Source organism: Marmota flaviventris, chromosome 2 (assembly GCF_047511675.1).
Source record: "Marmota flaviventris isolate mMarFla1 chromosome 2, mMarFla1.hap1, whole genome shotgun sequence".
In the NCBI taxonomy this organism is placed as follows: domain Eukaryota; kingdom Metazoa; phylum Chordata; class Mammalia; order Rodentia; family Sciuridae; genus Marmota; species Marmota flaviventris.
The window spans coordinates 152,744,475-152,758,600 of record NC_092499.1 but is presented as its reverse complement, the minus strand read 5'-3'; the positions used below and the strand labels follow the sequence as shown (position 1 = coordinate 152,758,600).

The following is a 14,126-nucleotide window of genomic DNA, read 5'->3' as shown; positions in this document are numbered from 1 at the left end:
AAATACATATTTTTAATGTGGATATTAGTGAACAAAAATCTTTGTTCTTCCTGGCATACTCTCTCTACTAACAGTGAGTTTGTAATCATTGTGACAGTAAGAGATAGGATTTCTCCAATGTGGGAAGAAGGCTGCAAAATGTTAGTGCATAAGCACCTCAGGAAAGCTGAAAGGTTTTGCTTTTAAAAAATAATATTGATGAATGCATGACTATAGCACAAATTTCCAATTGTTAAAAAGAATTTCTATTAAAGATCACTAGTGATATATCCAGGATGGAGCCGAAGACTTGAATTAATATTGTCACCATTTATAATTAGATGCTCTCTTTTGACCTCTTTCTCATAAGTTCTACATAAATAAAGTGCTAGCCTTTGCCTGAAAGCTGCAAAAATGATTATCTCCATAATTAAAAATAAACTGCATGTTATGTTTTGGATCTGGACTATCCCCCAAAAGTTTATGTCCACTGTGCAGCAACATCCAGAGGTAGGGTTTGGGGAAGTGATTAGATCATGAGGGTTCTGACCTCATCAGTAAATTAATGCATTTGATGAATTCATAGTTTGAATGGACCACCAGGACGTGGTGGAAACTGTAGACAGATGGTGTATGATTGGAGAAAGTAGTCTTCAAGGGCCTTGAGGACTTGAGGACTATATCATATCCCTGGTTCTACATGTACCTGCTCTCATGTTCGTGTTCTCTCTCTCTCTCTCTCTCTCTCTCTCTCTCTCTCTCTCTCTCTCTCTCTCTCTCCTTCATGGTTACCAAATGCTGAGCAGCTTTCCTCTGTCATGTTTCTGCTTTGACACCATCCAACCATGGACTGAAATTATGAGCCAAAATAAATCACATAATTTGGTCACAATGATGAAAGGCTGATTAACAGGCTGTGTAACATTTTTATTTTTATTTTCCTTTTTTTTTTCCAGTACAGGGGTGCTTGCTCAACCACTGAACAACATCCCCAGCCCGTTTTATTTTTTATTTTGAGACAGGGTCTTGCTAAGTTGCTTAAGGCCTCAATAAGTTGCCAAGGCTGGCTTTGAACTTGTGATCCTCCTGCTGCAGCTTCCCAGATTGCTGGAATTATAGGCATATTCCACCACGCCTGGCTGGTTACAATTTTTAATAAGAAGAAAAGTTAATACCATTGATTCATCCTGTTTACTTTCTCATTACTTCCTTATAGAGTAAAATCTTATAAAGCTATGACATTTTTCTTATAATGCATTGTCTCAAGACGTTGCATACCTAGGTAGGTACAAAGGAAGAAGAAGACATTCAGAGATTTACTATCAGTGTTACCTTTCCACATTGAATGTTATTCCCTTCTTGTTCCAGTATAAAAAAATACAAATCAAATGCACAGATATTCAATTTCCAGTGTTTTAAAATGTAATGCTGGAGCTGAGTGGTAGAGCACCTTCCTCACAGGTGTGAAGCACTGGGTTTGATCCTCAGCACCAAATAAAAACAAATAAATAAAGATATAGTATCCATCTACAACTAAAAAATTTTTTAAATGTAATGCTGCTTATGAAAATTATTTTGTATAAGGTTGTATGTGCATTATATATACAAGGCAAGCTGAGGTTTCTCCTTGGCTGCCAGTACACTTAAATCCCTTTGGTCAGTCCTGCTAGGAGAAACTCAACAATAACCCTTCCCCCAAGTGGTCCCTGGAAAACTCTTATTCTCTCTCCCTCTGCATAGCCACTCCTATATCCACTCCAACCATAGGGACATGCTCCTTCACAAAATCCCCCAAGGTTGCCTTAGGCCTAGCTAAAGCTTCAACTTGGATCCATCCCATAAAAGCCAGTGACAGAATGCAACTGTGCTGGCATCATGGAGACTTTGACAAGATGGGACCACAGCTTTCCTGACCTAGTAAACTACTCCTTCTACTTTTACCACAGTTTGCAAGATCCAAAAGTTGTCAATGCATGTATCACCAGGCCACCTTGCAGGCCAAAGGTTTGCATAAAGTGCCATTGGGGTCTCATATTGACTTGAACTACCTTCTTCCAGGGCTACCTTCCAAAAGCCACAGGATGATGACATCCACAGGACCATAAGGTGGGGGCACACTCAAAGGGCTTTGGAAACAAATAGCCCTGGATTCAATCCCAGCCTTGTCAGCTGCACAGGTGGCCAATTGTGGCTTTAAAATGACCACTTGGGCAAAAGAGAAAGGCCAAAAGAAATGCTGCTTACCAGCTGGCTTGATCCTAGGGATCTGCAGCCTCAGACCCTCCTGTGGTACTGAGCTGCCCTCTCCCAACATCAGCTCAGAGTGAAGCTCCAGGAAAGCTGGCATTTCTGCAGAGCTTCTGTGACCTCATCTGACCAGGCACAGTACCCTGTGCATTGATTGCAGACCCATGAAAGTCACAGTGGGGCCCAGCCTTTACGCAAGCATGAAGAGTCCCTAAGAGCAGGGCTAGATCTATTCTCCCTCCATTCATCTCCTATCTATGTTGCAGCTGGAAGTGAACATTTGTTGATGGAAGAAAAACAGGGAGGGGAGCAAGAGATGAAGCAGGGCCCATGCTCAGTGAGCTCATAGTATAGTGAGGGAGACTCAGCCAGGGGTAGAATGAACATGTGCATCAGACATGTTTCATGGGCACTACAGAGGCAAATCCAAAGGGATAGAATGAAAGACACTACTACTGGGGGACATATTGTGCACTCTAAGCAAAATCTGATACTAGAAAGTGGCACTAGAGAGAGAGCACACTAGGAGATATTTCCTTACCAAGGTTGAGGTCCTGGAGGAAGCAAGCACATATGTCTCCATCCCAAGCTTGGAAGCTGCCTAGACTCCCCCAGCTCAGCTACTTCATGAAAGAAAATCATCCTCAGAGGTATGGATCTACATAGGTGACCTGATTCTGAAAACAACAACAACAACAAAAAAATGCTCAATTAAATTTGAATTTCTGATAAATAGTGAATACAATTGTTAGTATAAATATGTTCCAGGCAATATCTCAATGATATTTTGGCATTTTTATCTGAAATCCAGATAACTGAACATCCACTATTTTCTCTGGCTACCCCAGCCTAGGTGACTCCTGAATGGCTGGTGTTCTCACCAACTATCTGGGCACAACGGTAGAAGATGGGCCCTCCCTGCTTATGTTGGTATTAAGTCATTTTGAAAACTTCATCCTAAGAATTCATGACCCAGTGTCTCCAAATGGGCCTTCTCATGAGAGGGCAAGCAAGACCGGATAAAGGGAAAGGACTTCAGAGAACACCTTCGCTGCATGAGAGGCCTGAGCTGCCCTGACAGGCCTGCTGGGGAGGGGGCTTTGCAGGGTTGGAGGTGAGAGGAAGCAGTAAGCACGACTGCAACAGTGTGGGTGACCACACATGCATTACTAGGGTGCCCAGTGGCACTGAGCTCAGAAGGGCTATGTACTTGTCAGAGCCCCTCGGAGCCCCCAAAGCCTTGGAGCACTGAGGCCCCCTCCCCTCTGGCATGGAAAATGACTCATATCTGAAGAATGGGCTGATCAGTGGAGAATTTACCTTTCTAATAGTATCTGAGACAGGGTACATAGGCAGGGAGAAGCCCACCTTCACACCTGCCCAAGGTGTGAAGTGCCTTAGGGCCTGAATCCCAGGCAAGACAGCCAAGTACCAGGCTCTCAGACAGCCTCCACAGGAAGAATAAAGAAGTTTAATGCCCTGGGGGGCTGAGGATTTAGCTAAGTGATAGAATACTTGCCTACCATGTGCAAGGCCCTGGGTTCAATTCCCAGCAATGCAAAAAAATAAATAAATAAATTGAATGCCCTGGAAGCTCTTGCTGAGCACAGAGGTGTATGTATGTGCCTTTGTCTGTCTCTTTCAGTGTCACCATGTGTGATTATCTGTGTGTGTGTATGTGTGTGTGCCTGTCTCCACATGTCTGCATCTGCCAGCATGTCTGCATCTGTGTGTTGGTGGGTGCACACATGCTTGTGCCCCTGCATACAGCATGTTTTCTTCCTCCATAGCTGCCCCTGGAATCTTTGTCTTTGATGCTCTAGGAGGAAAAAGAGGCCAATTCCACATATCTTGTAGTTGTAGGCAGAAATCCTGGCAGCTCTCCTCTCTAGCCAAAAGATAGATTATGGGAATTCCCTTCAGTTTTGAGATGCAGATGCTTGTGACCCTGCAGCAGGCAGGGGCAAGTTGGGGAGAGTAGGTTCAAGGTGAGTCACACTCTTAGCCATAGCCCAGACAGCTCCTTGGGCCAAAGCTGGGGCTCATTGGGCTGTGAGATGCAGGAGTTTGGGTTTGTCTGGAACCCACAGTAAATAAACAGGAAATTCCTAAGTGGCTCATGAAAATGACTTGCCAAAGTCTGGGTGAAAATGGATCATTTAAGGAAAAACAGAACTCATAATTCACACTTTCTTTCCAGGCTCACTTTTTTTCCAAAGAAATGTTTTCATAGAGTTATGAATGGTTTTAAAACATGTATAATAGAAGGATGTGAAAAGTCAGCTTCAAAGGAATGGCATGTGATTTAGCTAAGAAAACAGGCTGATGCAGGGAGGTGGGGTCTGGACACCCACACTCAAGGCAGTTGCAGACTGTGGTGCGCTGTCTTTCTGGCTGCCTAGGTGTATATGAGCAGGTGTGAGGATATTTATGGAGGGTTTTCATACAGATAGGAGCATACTGTGCACATATCAGAATATCCTGATCTGCTCCATTCTGTTTTCTGGAACAGACACTCTAGACTGGGAAAATGAAGGATACTCTACTGAAGTTGTCCCTATTTGGTGGGCACCAAGTATTTCCTAACTTTTGTCACAAGCACTGCTGTCATGAACAACTTATCATTTGTCTTGGCTCAATTATGAGATCATCTGCAGGATGAAACCCTACAGAAGGAATCACTGTGCCATGTGTGTGCAAGCACATTTGAGTGACATTCCTAGTGCCATGAGGAATGGAGGTGAGCAGTCACCAAGAAGTCCATCCTGAGCAGACACCAGCCATGAGGCTACTGACCTCAATTGCATGCTCCACTGAGAGCAGAGAATCAAGGCCAGCATGCCCTAGGAAGTGACATGTGGACACCTATACCCAGCATTTTCTTAGAGAGGATTAGGAGAGGAGAGCTGGGACAAAACTCAGTCATCCAGTGAGGCTATGTTGGTTCCTATGAGGCTTTGCTAGTTTGAAATCTGACCAAGAGGAACAGAGGAGCACCAAGTCCAATCTCCCTATTGACCCTTCAGCACAAGGGGCAAGTTGTGGCTGGTGAGGACCAACTATTCCAAGAATGAGAATGGGAAGAAGCTGCATTCCCTGCACCTAAGAGAAGAACAGAGTAACCCAGCTTAAGCATGACTTCTCCACCCTTGTGCTATGATTTGAATATAATTCGTCCCTTCTGAAACTCATGTTGAAATTTGCTACTGTGGTGATTTGGGAAGGTGGGGACTTTTCAGAGGCGAGTAGTGCATTAAGAGGGAGTAATACAGTTCTTGCAGGACTGGATTAGCTGGCACAAGAGCAGGTTGTGACACAGAAAGGCCAGTCTTTGTGTTTCGTCTCTTTTGCACCCATCTGCTTGCCCTTCTGCTTCTGTGCCATGAGTTGAAGCCACGCAAGGCCCTTACCAGAAGCTAAGCACTTGCTGGCACCATACCTTTGGACTTCCCTGCCTCCAGAACCATCAGCCAAAATAAACCTCTATTCTTTATAAATCACTTAGTCTCACACATTATATTATAGCAACTAAAAATAGACTAAGACATTCATTCTCTTACTCCTCAAGCTCTGATTTATCCTATTCAAAGTTGGCCACAGAAACTGAGCCTATCTTCTGTTTATTCCACTTCCTTGTCAAGGGCCAAGCTACTCTAGGACAAGGTCTGCTGTGGACAGAATTTGTGGTCACAATGGGTAACTATAGGCTCCAGCAAGAAACCAGGGTACCTTCTGCTTCTTTAGAAGCCTGTGCTGGATGCCTCCAAATACTCATGAAAACTCCCATATTCATGCTTAGTGCCCAAAGCTGAGCAAGATGTAGTCTGGCAAACTGTAACAGTAGAGTGGCCTTATTCTGAGACTGATGGGACTTTGGCTCTACATGGATAACCAGACGCATGGTCTGGGCCCCATCACTCATGGTTTTGTCTTCATCCAGGGTGGTCTGGAAACTCTTAAGAAACACAGTGATGGCTCTTGCTTCCCACCTTCTGCTTCTAGAACTTCCTCCTACAGAACATGTGTCTATTGTACATCTGAATAGTGAGAGAGTTGGTGAGATGAACTATCTCCTCTTTAGAAATCTATTTTTAAAATTTTGAATACAATAATAAAGCGTACATTCTCAAACCAAAATGGAATCAAAGTAGAATCAATGCCAAAACACAATAGGAAGATCTATAAATACTGAAAGCTAAACAATATCAGTCTAAATAGTTCATGTTTTGAAGAGGAAATCTCAAAGAAAATTTTAAAGGATATGCAAACAATCAAAAATTAGGAAGATTAGAGCATGTGGCAGAGAAAAACCACTAACATCACAAGACAGGGAGCCAAAAGACAGAAAGAAGAAGACACCAAGGTCCTGAAGCTTCCTTCAAGGGAATGTCCCCAGTGACCTAAGACCCCACCCCTAGGCCTCTCCTCAAGGTCCTGCCACCTCCCAAAAGCACCACCCTGGGGACCAAGCCTTTAACACAATGCTTAACACTCAAGCTCCAAACTATAACAACAATGAAACTGGTGAAAAAAAGACTCCTTAGAGCATCTAGTAATGGTTCTAAAATATACAGCAAAAAAATTAATCATTTATTCACTCAAATCTAAAACTTATTGTAACTCAGTGCAAAAGCAAGAGTCTGGTACTTGAACTAAGATCTGCTACCTCTCTCCTTGATCCCAACTTTACCAGATTGAAACTCCATTTCAGATTAAAACAACCAAGAACACAAGATTCCCTTGCTCCTGGGCTCCCAGTTGGAGAGCTACAGCAAGTTCCTAGCATCTCTTATCCTGCCTCCAGCTGCCTGAGGTTCAAGGTGAGTGTAACTAGGAGGCGGGGCTCCCTTGCCACCATTCATGGGATGAAGGCTGTATCTTGGGCAGAGTGTCATTGGTGAGAATCAACAGAGGCAAGATGAGAAAACCTGAAGCTACTTCCCACCCCTACCCACCAAGTGCCCAGCTCCTAAAGTGGGGTGTCACCTGGTGTTACCCAACAGCCCTACTTCCAACTGAACAGTTATGGCTCAGAGATTATTTGGGAAGGAAAAGCAGGGAACCTGATAAAGAGATACCGGGGTCAGAGCAAATATCAAAACTGATCCCCAGAGTCATTCATGAGGAGCTCAAATTGGATTGAATTAACCTGTAGAGCAATTAGCCCAAAGACATTGTTAAGAGCATCACAGCAACCGGCCAGCAATTAATGAAGCTTAATAGCCAGGTGAGCTCATGGAGAGAGAAGAAGGGACTGCCCAAAGCACTGTCCTCACAGTGACTGTGTGTAAACCTCAGGCCATCCTTTCTTGCCTTAAGGAGCAACAGCAAATGTTGGGGTGGGGAGGAATGAACAGATTTCACTAAAACAATCCAGCCATTCACTATACAAATAAACAAGAAAATAACAAGCCCTTTGTGGGAGTTGGGACTAGTACCCAGAATTGCTCCAATATACTATCTAAAGTATTCCAGCAAAAAAATAATGAAACATGAAAAGAAGCAGGAAAGCAAAATCCATACACCAGCAAAAATGCAAAAGACCGTCTGTGAGGGACTCAGTGTCAGATTTTTCAGACTTCAAAGTAGCCTTTAGAATACGTTCAAAGAATAAAAGAAAGCCATGACTGAAGAAGCAAAGAATGATGGAGAAAATTAATACTACCAGGAATTAAAGAAAAATTGTTTTACATATCCAACTGATATTAGAAGTATAATAAGAGAATATTAGGAATAAATTTATGAAAATAAACTTAGTAAATTAAAGAAAACCCCCAGATACACAATTTTTCTTTTTGTGGTACTGAGAAATGAACCCACAAGTGCTTTACTACTGACCTACATCTTCACCCTTTTTGTTTTTATTTTGTTTTTGTTTTACTGAGTCAAGGTCTTGCTAAGTTGCTCAGCTGGTGTCAACTTGTCATCATCCTGCGCCAGCCTCCTGAGTCTCTGGGATTACAGGCCAGCACCACTGTGCCCAGCTAATATGCAAATTTCAGTGATATTTCTGTATACTAGGAGCAAACAAATGGAAATGAAATAAAATTATTTACAAGAAAAGAAATAAAATGTACTGTAAGAATATAACACCAAATAGAGACTATCAACATAAAGTGAGACTTTTAAAATCAAACGCAAATCCTGGAATTTGAGAGTACAATAAGGAAAATAAAGTTTTGCTAAATGGGTTGGACAGTACATTTGAACTATCAGAAGAAAGAATTAGCTAACTTGAAGATAAATCAACAGAGAGTATGCAAGCCAAAGAACAAAAAGGAAATAAATGAAGAAAAGTTATCAGAGCCTGAGAGATATGTGGGACACCATAAGCACACTGACATTCACAGAATGAAAATGACAGGAGAGGAGAGAGAATGGAGAAGGAAAAATACTTGAAGAAATGATTAGTAAATTGGTTGAAAAACATTACACACTCAGGAAGCTCAACAAGCTCCAAGCCTGATAAATGCAAAGAGAGCCACAAACCCAAATATATACAATAATACAAACAGTAAATATGCTAAAAGCCAAAGACCAATAGAAAATCTTGATAACACCAAGAGGAAAACAACTTGTAACTTACAAAGAAGCTCTAGTGTTCCCAGTAGCTGAATTTCCATCAGAAAGAATGATGGCCAAAAGGCAATGGGATGATATTCCAAGTGCTCAAAGAAAAAAAAACTTAACCAAGAGTCTTACATCCAGCAAAGCTACCAGTATATTTCAAATATTAAGGTCAAATAAAGCTTCCCACAAAAACTGACAGATTTTGTTGCTAACAGATTCTACTCTCTCCCTAACAGGAAGTTGTTCAGGCTGAAACAAGTAACCTTAGAGGGTAATTAGAACACACACCCAGCTGGGCACGGTGGCGCATGCCTATAATCTCACCAGCTCGGAGGCTGAGGCAGGAGTTTGTGAGCTCAATGCTAGCCTCAGCAACTTAGCAAGGCCCTAAGCAACTTAGTGAGGTCCTGTCTCAAAATGAAATGTAAAAAGGGGATGGGGATTTGGCTCAGAGGTTAAGGGCCCCTGAGTTCAGTTCCTGTTACACACCCACACAAAAGAAAAAGAGCATACACACACACACACACACCTCCAGTATAGGTAATTACGTAACCATATTGCATAACTGTAAAAGACACTACAAAATGCATACTTTTTCTCTTCTAATTCAAAAAGCAGTTATAGAAGACAATATGTATATAACATATAGCTGGGCATATAAACATAGAAATGTAAAATATTTTCCAGTAACTACACAGAAAAGGTGAGTGGCAGCAAAACTGAATTGGGATAAGAAAATGATTCCAGATGTGTTTTAGCAGGTTTTTTGTTGCTGTGACCAAAACACCTGACAAAAACAATTTTAGAGGAGGAAAGTTTATTTGTCACTCAGGGTTTAGCGGTCTCAGTCCAATTCCATTGCTCTGGGATGGAGGTGAGGCAGAATATCATGGTGGAAAGGGGTGGGGAAATAAAGCAGCATAGGACCTGGCTCCTGGAAGCAGAGTTACCAGGGACAAAATGCAGGCCCCAAAGGCAGCGCCTAGTGACCCTCCTCCTCGAGCCACAGGCTACCTGCCAGTTAAAATACTCAAGTAGATTAATCCAGTGCTTATGTAAAAGCTCTCATAATGCAATCATTCCACTTTTAAACTTTATTGCCTTGTCTTACACATGAGCTTTTGGGGAGCACCTCATGTCTAAACCATAACAAGATGGTAACTTGAATACGTGGGAACAAATGTAGAGAGACAGAAATGATAAACAGGACAGTTAATGTAACAGACGCTACAAATATATTCCTGCTTTCTTCTCTTCAATTAATTAAAGACATAAAATTACAGTCCTGTACTGTACAATGACATTCACTCAATGGTGAGCTGCATATATGACAGTGGTGCCATAAGATTATAATGAAGCTAAAAAATTCTTAACACCTACAGATAGCCTAGCTGTTGTAATGTCATGATGCTATGTAATACTCATGGGTACGTGTGGTGCTGCTGCCCCGTCACATAATAGGATAGCACACTCAAATATGGGCAGGACATAACACTTGATAATGATATCGAATGACTATGTTACTGGTTTATGTATTTACAATACTATATTTTGTCATTATTTTAGCATATACTACTTCTACTCATTAAAAACAAATTAATTGGGACTGGGGATATAGCTCAGTTGGTAGAGTGCCTGCCTTGTATGCACAAGTCCCTGGGTTCAATCCCCAGCACCATGGGAAAAAAAAAAAGTTAGTTGTAAAGCCATCTCAGGCAGGCCCTTTCAGGGGGTGTTCTAAAAAGTGGTTTTGTTATCATAGGAGATGGCAGTTCCATGTTTTTCATCTCCCCAGGAGACCTTCCAGTGGGAAAGGATGTGGAGTGGAAGACAGTGGCATTGATGAACCTGACACTTGCAGGCCTAGGCTACTGGGTGTGTTTGTGTCTTACTTCTTAACATAAAAGTTTCAAAAAGTAAAAAGAAATAAAAAATAAATTTAAAAATAGAAAAAGCTTATAGAATAAGGATAGAAAGAAAGAAAATATTTTGTATGGTTGTACAAAAGGTTTAATGTGTTTCAAGTTGTTGCAAAAAAGTTTTTAAAATTTTAAGTTTATAATTAAAAATTCAAAAAGTTCCAGTATGCTAAGGAAAACTATTAATGAAAAAAAAAATGCTTAAGTAAATTTAGTGTAGTCTAAGTGCATGTCATCTATAAAGCCATCTATAAAGCCAGGTACAGTGGTGTCCTAATTCTCCACATTGACTCGGAGAACTCACTGACTCACTCAGAACAATTTCCAGTTCTGCCCACCCCAATCATGGGAAATGCCTGGTACAGGTGCACTGTTTTAAATCTTTTATTTTCTTTTTTTGTACCAAGGATTGAACCCAGGGGCATTTAACCACTGAGCTACATTCCAGTCCTTTTTTATTTTTTCATTTGAGTCAGGTTCTTGCTAAGTTGCTAAGGCTGGTTATGAACTTGTGATCTTCCTGCCACAGCCTCCTGGGTGTGGGATTACAGGTATGCGCTACCACACCCAGCCATTTTTATTTTTATATGGTATTTTTATATACCGTTTCTATGTTTAGATTCACCAATATTTACCATTGTGTCAAAATTGCCTATCATATTCAGCAGAGTAATGTGCTATCCAGATTTGTAAGCTAGGCACAATGGACTATGCCATAGAACCTAGGTGTGCTATATCATCTAGGTTTGTGTAAGCATACTCTCTGATCACCTAATGATGCATTCTCAGAATTGTCCCTATCATTAAGTGAAGCATGATCATATACAAATTATGACAATGTATCTTTGGGCTTCTAACAATAATATGATATTGTTATGGTTTGGATCTGGAATTTCCTCCAAAATCTCATATGTTGAAAGCATGGTCCCCAGTGCTTTTAGACAAAATTGGACCAAGAGAGCACTGACCTCATCAGTTGATAATTCACCAAATGGATGAATCCTTTGATAGCTAAATGGATTACTGGGAGTTGGAACCCAGTTAGAAGGAGTAGGCCACTGGGGTGTGCCCTGGAAGGAATTTATTTTCTCTCACTTCTCTCCCCCCCCCCCAACTCCCTCCAGCATCAGGGTGCAGAATTACCCACTGCTGAGTAGCTCTGCAGATCCTGGCAGCCAGCACAACTGCCCCTACCCCATCATCAACTCCCAAACTTCCAAATAGGCTTCAGTGATCCAGGGCAGAGAAAGACTGAAGTACTCCTGAGAGCAAGTGGGGACTTTAAGACAGCTCCCCCAGCCAAGTCCCATACAATTTGCAGATTTGTGAGCAAAATAAATGTTGGCATTGTTAAGTTAGTTTGGGAACAGTTTACTAAAGTAAATGCAATCTGAGGCTGAGAGGAGGTAAATGCTTTAGAGTGCTGCACGTGTTCCTCAATTTAGAAAGATTGTTGGGATAATAATATATGCCCTTGGTACTGTGCCATTGTCGTCGTCATCATCATCATCATCACCACCACCACCACCATGACCACCAGCCCATTTTCAGTACCCACAAGAGTTCAGCCAGTAGTGTTACATGTGAATTAGCTGCTCTGTCCCATAGCTATATAAAAAACATCAAAGGTTTTCTGTGGCCAACTCACCCTACACTAATACTCCTTACTTTTTCTTTCATTGATACACCTCCTTTTTAAAATTCAAGGTCCTCTAGCCAGCTTCCAAGTTTAAAAAAGTTCTGGGTAAAGTTGAGGCTGGGTGTTGCAGGAAGAGCGTGCTTTGGAGGGTGGAGCAGTAAGCAGTGCAGTGGCTCGGGTGGACCCGCACTGGGCGACTCCTGGGTTGGTCTGCAGTCACCGCCCGGCCCCCACCCTCAGCCTCCCTCTCTGGCAGGTCACCATGACCTTGACTCGCGTTTTCCGCTGGCTCCACGGGGCGGAGCTGTTGCTGGGAACTGCGAAAGGCTGCCTCGGTCTCCGCAGACTACTACCCCATCGGCCTGTTGGGGGCGCGGGTGGGGAGTAAGTCTGCCACAGTAGGGGCTATTTGTACCCAAGCGCTGTAGGTTCCTCCCCTACCCCAAAGATTGGGGCGGGGCACCGTCTTCCACCGTGACTTTTCTGATAGATTAAAGCCTGCCCGGTTCTCCTAAAGTGGGCTCAGTGGGCAAATGAAGAGTCCATAGGTATGTGTGGGTTTGGGGGAAGAGGCTGGACTCCCAACTTTCTCACCTACCCTCTGGGAGCCCCCAGTCTATAGGGAGGAAGACAAGCTCAGATGCCAAGCCAAGATGAATCGGGTCTGGAAGCTGGGAGAGTGGTTCAGGAGCACTTTAAAGGATTGGCGTGGTCCACACCAGTGCAAATAAGGAGCAAAGCCCTATGCAGGTGACAGGACAGGACAGGTCCAGGGGAGGAATCCTCAGAGAAAGCTCAGTTTGGTTATGATTTAAGGATAAGAGAATGTTTGGTGGGAAATAAGGCTACCTGATGGCTAAACAAGATTAACCCAGGTCACCTGGTAAAACATCAGGACGGTTGGGGTAGAGGATGTAGAGGGATGAGAGATGCTGGCCAAAGGATACAAAAATTCAGTTACTGAGGGGGAATAAGTTCAGGATAACTACTGCAACATGGTAACCATAGTTGATAACAATGTATTACATACTTGCAAACTACTAAAAGAGTACATTTTAAGGGTTTTTGCTCTTACTCAAACACATTCCAAAAAAGATGAATAAGGTAATAGATATATCAAAAAGCTTGATTTAACCTTTCCACAATATATGTATGTATGTATATGTATGTATGTATGTGTGTGTATATATATATATACACACATATATATGCATACATAAACACACTATATATATGTCATGTTGTATATCTAAATATATACAATTTTTGTTTGATTTACAAAATAAGTTATCCCCCCCCCCAAAAAAAGCTCAAATTAGCATCTCCAACAGGCAACCCAGATATATCTAACAAAGAAGGACAGTAGGGGCACAGATCATAAGGAACTGAGAGGATGAGTAGACTGCGACCATCACAGGGCCAGGAAATGCTTCAAATTGGTTAAGAGACTGTGAAGGTGTTAGCAAGGCCACAGAAGCTGCAGCCACAAACAACACCAAATCTGAGCTTAACTATGTGTATCTTCCCCCTGCACACAGTGCTCTTCAGATCTGACCAACTCAGGAACACAGCTGTCCTTGTGGCAGACAGCTTTCTCGGTTGTATGCCCCCACATCTATCTTCTGTGCCCCCACAGAAGATCTCCTATATGGTCACCCTGGCAGGGAGGTAGGAGAAGGCCTGGAGAACCAGGATAGCAAGAAAATGCCTCCCTCTGGAAGTGACAAGAGGTCCAGTCAACACTGCCAGAATCTGTCACCTGACCATACTGT

General features: G+C 42.4%; 1 long non-coding RNA gene across 1 annotated transcript in view; it reads right to left on the bottom strand.

Moving 5' to 3' along the window:
* Window positions 1–885: 885 nt before the first annotated feature.
* LOC139704747 (uncharacterized) overlaps window positions 886–14,126 on the bottom strand; it is a 55,205-nt gene continuing 41,964 nt past the window's right edge. Inside the window, exon 4 of the long non-coding RNA XR_011706729.1 lies at window positions 886–2,903. This is a non-coding gene — a long non-coding RNA (uncharacterized lncRNA). The remainder of the gene's footprint in view (window positions 2,904–14,126) is intronic.